The 10,151-nt window shown below is 30.4% G+C and overlaps 1 long non-coding RNA gene across 1 annotated transcript; it reads right to left on the bottom strand.

The window, feature by feature from the left end:
- Positions 1 to 342: 342 nt before the first annotated feature.
- LOC124891430 lies at positions 343 to 1,813 on the bottom strand. The gene is made up of 2 exons (XR_007049690.1): positions 1,344 to 1,813; positions 343 to 1,247 (listed from the first exon to the last, which is right to left on the bottom strand). It is a non-coding gene; the product is annotated as an uncharacterized LOC124891430 (long non-coding RNA).
- Between the last annotated feature and the right edge of the window lie 8,338 nt (positions 1,814 to 10,151).

The following is a 10,151-nucleotide window of genomic DNA, read 5'->3' as shown; positions in this document are numbered from 1 at the left end:
TAGTGATTGATATTGCGTCATGGCTTGAGATATTAGTGTTAGAAAAACAAGAGAACAAGGACAACGAGGCGTGAATAAATTCACTGTCCTTAAAGAAATATTGTCTCTATATTCATTTGGGGATTCAGACATGTTTCTTTAAGATTTTTCAAAGTTAAAAATGTTACTGCAGAATATTTAATCACTTCAGGGTAACTTTATTTATAGAAGAAGGCCATTCTGAAAAGATGACTTTGAAGACCATTCCGATCTTATCTGATTAGGTGTTTCAGTTAAAACTGAAGTCGAAATTTAAGTTTCAAATAAATTAAATCTGTAACAGAAAATTGAACACCAAAACAAAAATAAAATTGAACATCAAGTTCTTTGATTTTTATAATATATATATATATATAGGACATTTGGTGCACTTACATATCTAAGTACACCTAAAGGGTCAAAGTACTTAAACCTTCTCCTTCCTTCCTATTCCACCAACGTGGTATAAGTTTCCTACAAGTACAAACCACCTTACAGTTAGGGGTTTGAATTCTTTCTTTTAACATGCCTTGTGAAACTAGCCAGTTCCAGTTTATCCATCCTGAAGTATCCTCTGGTCTCCCTAGGAAGATCTAAAAAATTTGAGAAGAAGGTCTCCTCATGTTGTTGGAATCTGCTACATGCTTCACCGGAATATCTGCTACCGAGTTTGATTCTGTAGCAGTGCTTGACTATCACTTGAAAGGGTCAAATCAAGTTTTGCATCTTTTATATTTGACGATGTTTGTCTCCAAGTCCATGGGGGCTTCTTGTTGCCTTGAATCATAGCATCCACTAAAGGAGAATCAAGCTCCAAAATGATGTTTTGCAATTGTTAAAATACACCACAAAATAACAAAATGAGAGGCTGACAGTTCAGCATAATTGTTAGTATAAAAATTGGAGCTTTTTTAGCAAAAGTGATAATCAAGTTTTCTGCTTCCATCGGAATTGATTTTGATCAAATTATCAGGGGGCTTAGTCCGTATAACAAGTGTAGAAGCGAGGAAAGGTCTATAATAATACAGATGACTACAACAGTAAAATAGTGTAGAACCACAAGAGTTTAAGTATGCAATCTTACCTTGCATTTCTACAATAGAATGTTTTCACCGCTCGAACCTATGACCTCCAGGTCATATGGGAGCAACTTTACCAGTTATTTTAAGGCTCGACTTGTAAAATGATTATACTAAAAGTTGTCCAGGATTGGATTGAACTTGAAGAATCTGATTTGGAGGGCCAGTATGACGAAGTATGTGCTTAGTAAAATTTATTCAATTGTCGATTTATATTAGATTTTTAGGTGGAAATCATATACTTACCATCTAATAATTATGGAGTATCAGGGTGATTTAACTGCAGTTGCAACTGCGTCGTTCTCAGCTAAAACAGCAGCAACCCTCTTCACTGATACAGAAGCAGCAGCAGCCCCTCCAACAACAGTCCACGAGCAACGGCCAAAGCCACTTAAGCAACAAATGTTGCTCTTCAGCAACAGCCGAAGGTTCCCCGAATATATGAACAAGAGACTTCACAAACACCAGCAAAAGCAGATACCGCCAATGCAGCAACCAATTGTTGAAGGAATATTGGTTGTTGCATTTGCCATATCTACTGTTGCTGCTGCTATGTTTTATGGAGTCTGTTCTCAACATATTCTGGGAGGTAAGAGGAATATTTTGTTGTGCTTAAGTGGCCTCGGCCGTTGCAGTAGAAGTTGTTGGAGGGACTGATGCTGACATAAAGAAAGCTGAAATATCTATGAAGAGAGAAATAGAGAATGCATTTGAGGGATGGAAAATTAAAGAATAAAAGAAGGGTTTTTATAGTGGGTGGGAGTGTTTTTACAAAATAATATTTGGAAATAGAGTAAATTACATTCTATATGTATTGATATACGTTTGATTTAATTGAAAGTCAAAATTAAACCAAATCTACAATCATAAGAACCTAGCAAAGATATAATCTTAGTAAGAAAATCATATGAACCTACCAAAGATATAATTTTAGAAAGAAAATCATTATCATAAAATAGGTAAATAAATTATTTTTAAATGAACTTTCTCCGGTCAATATTTAAATACCTTAATAAATTTTCTCCTCTATATATACGTTAATGACTCAATTTCATACATTGTACGTAGTCTATAACAATTGAGAATCTTATAAATAACATTCTATATATATTTATTTACTTTAGATTTCATTAGAGTCAAAATTAAATCAAATCTATCAATCTAAAAAAACCCTACAAAATAGGTAAATAAATTATTATTATTATTATTATTATTATTATTATTATTAATTTAGTTTTCGTTCGGTGAATGTTTAAATACCATTAGAGAGTTTCTAGTCTCTATATACATTAATAAAATGGGAGTGGTTGAATTTCATATCTTGTAGTCTATGATAATCTTGTAAATAGCATGCTATATATATCAATTTTGATAAGATTTAATCAGGACTCAAAACTAATCAAACCTATCAATCTAAAAAACCTATCAAAACATAATCTTAATAAGAATATTATTATCATAAAATAGGTGAATAAAATATTATTAATAATTAAATTTTGGCTTGGTCAATGTTTATATACCTTAAAGCAATTTCCTCGTCTATATATACATTAATCAAGATTATAATTAAAAATAATCTTGACCAAGTCGATTTAAAATACATTTGAATCGAAGCTGATAATGCACAACCAACCTACTAAGGGTAGTATATTCTTGAATTCGATTTTTGCCCTTCTTTGAGGATTGCGCCTACAATATATTTTATATTTTATATATTTTAGTCAACAGAGAAGGTTAGTCCTCTTCACTAGCTCACTAGCCTTTTGTATTCTTTTTATTCATATGTTATTCGAATACAGTTAAATAATAAATCTATGCTCTCATTAACAACTTTAATTTTTTATTAATTATGATTATATACTTCAATATGATATCCGAGTAGATAAAGGTCATAAAAAATTTTAAAAACTACATAAATACATAATTTATGTTTTTAATATTATAAAAAATCTCAACTTCCTAAACATATTATAAAAATTTCAATATATACACAGAATGTTATGTATATGTCGGTTATGTTATGTATATTAATAGGGAGAGAGAGTAAAGTAATTAAAAAAAATGAGAGAGAGTGTAATTACTTCCAAAAGGTTGATATTTATGTTATTTATATATCATTGTCACACATTATCAAAAGAATTTTCATGTGCTAAGCCCATGAAAAAAATTCAAGCCCGTGCATGAGTGGGTATGTTGAAAATAAAACTAAATATAAAGTATTTTTCTGGCAACTTAAACTTTTAAATAAGATTGTCACACATATTTCAATAACTTGTTTGTCATAGTCTATTATTTGATATCTTTGTGATCCATACAATCTTTATTTTTTCATACTGTACAAAATTGAGATGCAAAATGCGAACTCAAAATCAAAATAAGTCAAGAAATAAATAAAAGTGATCAAAATAGGTCACTTATTTAATAAATTACCAAAATAAGCTAAACGTAATAATTTATTATATATATTTTTTTTTAACAGTGAACTAACGGAGTTGAATAGTAAAACAAACTTTTTGTAAAACGTAATAAATTATTACGTTTTACAATTTCTTTTTTAAAAAAATAGTATATTATTCCATCATAGTCAAATCAATACAATTTCTGTAAAATGTAATAATTATAAAAAATTTTGTAAAACATAATAATTTATTATATTTTATAAAAAAAATGTAAAACTTAACAATTTGTTAGGGATTTATATAAATAACCACCTAACCCCATCCCATCCTTTACTTAATTTATTTTCAGCAGACCCTCCAACCCTTAACTGGTCCCATCCTTTACTTACGGATGAAATCAATTAATCAATATCTTGATTTAATTGTGTGTTAGTTTTTTTTGTGTTTTTTTTTTTTTTTTTTGAGTTTGGCACTGATTTTGATTGAAAAAAGATTGGATTTTTTGAAGTTGGTGAAAACCAGTGATTCACTAATACATATCAGCAGCATGAGTTAAGTTTAGTTTATTTTTCTGTGTGTTTTCGAGTTTTACAGTGATTTTAATTTGTTATTGCTTACAAAAAAGTTGAATTTTTCGTATTTCTAAATTCTAAGTTATTATTTGGAAGAAGATGAGAAAGTTCCAGGCCGAAGATTCCATTTCTTATTCAATTCATCCCCCAAAACTCTATGAGTAACTGACAATAAAATAAGTAAAAGATGTGACGGGGATAGGTGAGTTATTTATATAATTTGTAATAAATTATTACGTTTTACAAAAAGTTTTGTAAAATATAATAATTTATTATGTTTTACAGAAATTGTACTGATTTGACAATGATGGGATAATATATTATTTTTTTTATTTTCGTATAAAACGTAATAAATTATTACATTTTATAAAAAGTTTTTTCACTGTTCAACTCCATTAGTTGATCGTTAAAAAAGAAAGATAAAACGTAATAAATTTTTATGTTTAGTCTATTTTGATAACTTATTAAGTAGGTGGCCTATTTTGATCACTTTATTTATATATTGACTTATTTTGATTCCGAGTTCACAAAATGCTATGAAGCCACACCTAGATAGTGACTTTTTAAAATGACAGAATGTTCAGAAAGGTTCACTTTTACTCATCCCCCATTTAACTAACGGTTTGTACCAGCTTGCTCTTTGTTCTAATGACGTTTTCCTTTAAGCACAACTCATACGTTGATTTTTCATTATCAGTTGGCTAAGTCAGAGTCAAGTACCCAAGTAGGAACGTTATTGAATTATAACTAGGGAAATATAGGTCAAATAAATTAGTACAAAGAGATTTCTCAATAAACAGATCATTGTATGGCTGAGAGAAGAACACATCCTCAAACATCATTAGCAAAATCTGTATCAATCGAACCATACAATATATGATGTCTTATTGTTTGAATGGTTAACATAACTTCTGATTCTATAGTCGATTTTAACTTGTTTGATACTAATTAGTGCAATTGCTGAATTAATATTTCATAAATGGTCCACGTAACCTATGACCTACAAACTGTCCAAAATTTCTAATTATTCGTTGAACCCTCGCTTTGTATGGATCTAACAATTCAAAACTGAATCAATGAGTCACCAATTTATTCAAATTTCAATATCTCATATTTGCCTAATTTTGACATCTGAAATTTAATATAAATCAAGATATATAGAATGTTATTTATAAGATCTACAAATATAATAACCTAGTAAAAATACCTCACACCAATTATAGAAATCTTTCTTTATGTTTTGATAGGTTTTAAGTTAGGTTGGTCTGAATTTAAATTTTTGAAATATAACTATAAATCAAAATAGTAAGTTATTTTAAGATTATCATATTTCAGAGTTGTTTTGGATTCTTTACAACTCTGACATATCTGTTTGTCTATTATTTATCATGGAACTAAAATCTCTTATGAAAATTTCTATCTATAGAGTTGTTGTTAGGATAAATAACTTCATTAAGTCTCTGATCAAGAGATAAAGCAGATACCCTAAACAGATAATTGAGATTCATTAAAGTAACTTTGAAAGTTGTAAGGGATCCCAATGATGGGTATTGCATCATGGCTTGCACCGACTTAAGGCATTCGACTTAGGCCCCTAAATTTGAGGGCACTACAAAAAAATTGCTTTTTAGCCACGCGTAAAATCGTGATTAAATCAACATTAAACCGTGGCAAAACTATTTAGCTACGGTTATTTAGCCACGGTTTGGAACGTACCCATAAGGAGCGTGGCAAGCTAATTAGCCATAGTTTTAACATCCGTGGTAACATTTTGTTAGCCACGGTTCTTCTGTGACAAAGTAAGCTTTCTAATATTAGCCATTATATGTTTTAGCCACGGTTCACTCGTGGCAAAATGTATTTTTTAAAAAAAAAATATTAGCCTTTATATAGTTAGCCACGATTCAACCGTGGCAAAAATATATATTTTTTTTTAAATGTAATTATTTTACTGCAATATCTTGATACCAATACATTAGCTTAACACACAAATCACTGTTATAAGTTCAATATTCCGATGTTCCTGGAATCCAGAGCTAATTTTATGAATGAAGTAACTTGAATAACTAATTAAATACAATTTTATACATCATCAAACAACAAAATATCAGGTGAGATGTGAGAGCTAAGGCCTAAAATAAAGGTGAAGATAACAAATAGAAAGCCAACAATGAAACAGAAATGGTTACATTTTTCAAGAAAGTCTAGGACAAAACTTAACACACTAGAAGCTGACAACTTAAGTTATCTAAGGATCAAAAACATGTGATCAAACCTATCACATCTCAAACTCTTATGCTGCACCCAATACAACCTTTAAACAAGAATTAAAATCTGCAAGTCCTATATGAAGATTAAGCAATAAAAGAACAATCCTAGCAGAGTTACAGAGTACATAACACTCAAACTAGAAGATGTCAGACCTTCTAGATGTAGAATTGTTTGTCTGATCCTCTCCGATTCCTTCCATTTTTTCTAGCTCTACTGAAACAAAAATTCCTTTCTATCTCCCCAACATCTCCATTCTCAGATGCTTCCTTCTGCTCTTTTGTGGAACTTATGGGATCATTTATCGACTCTGCAAAGCAATCTAGTATCGGCACAAGCTTATGAGAACACAACAATTAGATTGTCAAGAAGAGTGTACCTATATGACAACACCAGAATCTCGATCCTACGGGTAGTTGGCGCTTATTCATGCTCTCTTCCATCTCTTTTTCTCTACTTTTTGGCTGAAAGTTGGCAAGTTTATACCATCAATCATTAGCAATTCAATTTCATATGGCATTCAGAAACTGTTAGGTTCGAAGACACCTACATTATTAAAAATTCTATCATCAGCATGGTTTGAACAGAAAATCCTAGCTACATATTCCTTGGTCCCTGTATTTCCTTTTTAATTGGTCTCTTTCCTTTTTGTTTACTACTCACTTTATAAAACTACAATAAGCACCATTCTTTTTTGCTCTATGGTGCGTCATGTGTGTGTGATTAGAGGGGGTAGCTGATTCTTGTATACATGGAAATTGGGATTTGGGAAGGGGTCATTCTACTTGTTATACCATGTATGTTCCTACCAAAACTTACTAGTTCTTTCTTTTCCTTTCCTTGAGGTTAACTCTTGCAAGGTGAAAAGAGTTTTCACTTCCTAACTCTGACTCACCATGTGGTCAATATATTTATTCAAAGTACTCAATATCAACTCTGGTAGCTACTTGACAGGGATAGAATCATAGAATCATCTCATCATCATAGTCTAACATGTCAAATATTATCAGTATTATTAAATTTCGATTATCAAATCAATGCTTAATATATATAAATATATCTAATTATCTTATAAATAATATAAATTGTATATATACAAATATTTTATACATCATTGAACCCTCCATTAACATGTTAAAATACACCAAGATTAGTGTGAAAAGAATTTTTATATCGTCCGTAGCTGAAAGTAGCAAAATTCTTTGATTTCACCTGCTTTTCCTATTACTTGGTGTGACGCTTATCGTTTTACACTTGCTTGGCCGTGGTTTGATAAAAAATCAGTAAACAATGGAGAAGTACATAAATGGTCTCTGAAAAAATAATTTCTTTTTCCGAAGTTCAACGTAAAATGCTCACATAATAGAAAGTCTCTGGTCACTACTTGAATTACAATCAACATAAATTGCAGACTGATGCCACCTTGCTTCTGCAATTGTCTAGATTTATCCTAGTAGCCCCAAAATGTTAAACAGTATCTCATAAAGGTTTTGTCATCGTTGTTCATATTAAGAGTTACCAGTTTTTTTTTTCATTTTTTGATAAGGATATTAAGAATTATAAGTTATACATGAAAAGTATGTGTCACTAAGAGAAGCTGTAGAAAATGGATATTAAACATGTTATTAGAGTTTTCGTTTGAACATGTTTCTTTATGATTATGTATATGGAGATACTGATGGACTGTTACCTTAACAGTGATGAATTCAGTGAGAGGCTGAGTTACTTTGGAATAGCCATGAGCTTGATTATATACCTAACGAAAGTCATCCATCAAGACCTCAAAACAGTAGCAAAAAGTGTCAATTACTGGACAGGAGTCACCACCTTGATGCCACTGCTAGTAGGCTTTCTGGCCGATGCATACTTAGGAAGATTATCCATTGTTCTTCTCTCTTCCACGATCTAGTTCTTGGTAACCACAATCTCCGCTCCTTGCAATTTTCAACATAGAATAACGGTTTAGAGTATTTCCTTAAAAAATAACAAAAGCATGTCCAAAAGTTGTTGACCCTACTAAAGTAGTTAAACTGATGAATGAATCTGAAATTGGCTAAAAACTGTATTTAGCTTTCAATGGTTGGTCAAAATACTCTACTTAAAGATAACTACTGATAACTTTGTGGAAATCCTATTTGAATAACAGAAAATTGGATCACGTTATCAGCTCTATATAAACATAAAATTCGGTTCTAGAATCAGGCAACTTTAAGACAATGTAACAAATCGATGTATACACTAAAATTTTCTCTTACCTGTTCTGGCTTAAATGTGGATCAGGGCTTGCTTCTCTTGACAATGTCTAGAGTGATCCCGGTCTTACAACCTTGTGACAGTAACTTTTGTGATAAACGGAGGAAGGTTCATGAGCTGATATTCTTCCTTGCAATCTACTTAATCTCTATTGGAACGGGTGGACACAAGCCTTCTCTTGAGAGCTTTGGAGCTGATCAGTTTGACAATGAAAATCCCAAAGAAAGAGGGAAAAAGATGTCCTTTTTCAACTGATCGAACTTTGGGCTATGTTGTGGACTATTATTTGGTGTGACACTTATCGTTTATGTCCAAGAGCATGTTAGATGGGCCATGGCAGATGTAATACTCCTTTTTATTGTACTTATTTGATCTATTCTCTAGTTTTGTCAGTCACTGAAAATTTTGAAGCTAAGCAACCACAAGCTACCCAGTATATTGGAATCGCATATATATTAAATTCTTTAAAAGGACAAACTGATACATGACTATGTATGTTTATGTGCATATAAATATCAACACGGAATTCGACAGGATCACTATAGGCATTGAGATGCAAAATCTTCTTTCACATCATTAAATGCTCAGAGATCAATGTGCATTGCTTGAGAAAGACAAAGTTTACAGAATATAGCATCCACGCAATAATGTTTAATTGAATACTGTAAAAGCAAATGTACCTTAGCTGAGATATAAGCAAAATCAGACCATCACAGATCAAAAACAAGAGTTGATTGAACAAAATGCAAGTCCTGCTGCAAAGTATCTTTTATACAATGTAGAAATGGTATGGACTTGAAAAAATCAGAGCACAGTTATTTAAAAAATACACCAGTAGTATATATGTTTGAATATATGTTTGATAGTATATATGTTTGAATATATGTTTGATATTATATATGTTTGAATATATGTTTGAATTTATGTTTGAATTTAGATTGGATTGAATTAATTATGAGAAGACCATTTAAAAACAGAGAAGCTTTTAGAAAAATTAAAGAATCCTTAATTAGTAATTATTCAGAATATATAAGTCTAAATAAAACAAAAGATTAGCCTACCTAATTACCTTAACATCTAGTATTGAAGAAAAATTAATAATCCATTTAAAATCTAGAAGAATGAGACACATACCACCTAATTATGATAAAATTAGATTTAGATATCCACCAAGATATTATAAATATGGTTTAAATGAATAAAGAACAAAAATACAAAGAACTGAAAAACGTAAAGAATTAAAAATAAGAATAGAAAGACTACATTATAATACATTTGTCGGAGTTAGTGAAAACTCAATAAATACACAAAAAATGAAATATCAAAATTAGAATCACAAATAGATAGTTTAGAATATATATATATCAACATGAACTATTCACAATAAAATGAACAAAGAAGAATTTATAATAGATGAAAAATATATGAAAATCACGAAGGATTAAAAATAAAAATAGTATTTTCTAATCTAGGAAGAAGATATAAGAAAATAGGTGAACATTTATATTTAATGTTACAAAAAGAAGAATTAAAATTAGAAGATAAATTGACAGCTATGGAAA

Source organism: Capsicum annuum, unplaced genomic scaffold (assembly GCF_002878395.1).
Source record: "Capsicum annuum cultivar UCD-10X-F1 unplaced genomic scaffold, UCD10Xv1.1 ctg3524, whole genome shotgun sequence".
Taxonomy (NCBI): domain Eukaryota; kingdom Viridiplantae; phylum Streptophyta; class Magnoliopsida; order Solanales; family Solanaceae; genus Capsicum; species Capsicum annuum.
Note: the sequence above shows the minus strand (reverse complement) of the source record. Positions and strands in the feature narration are given on the sequence as shown.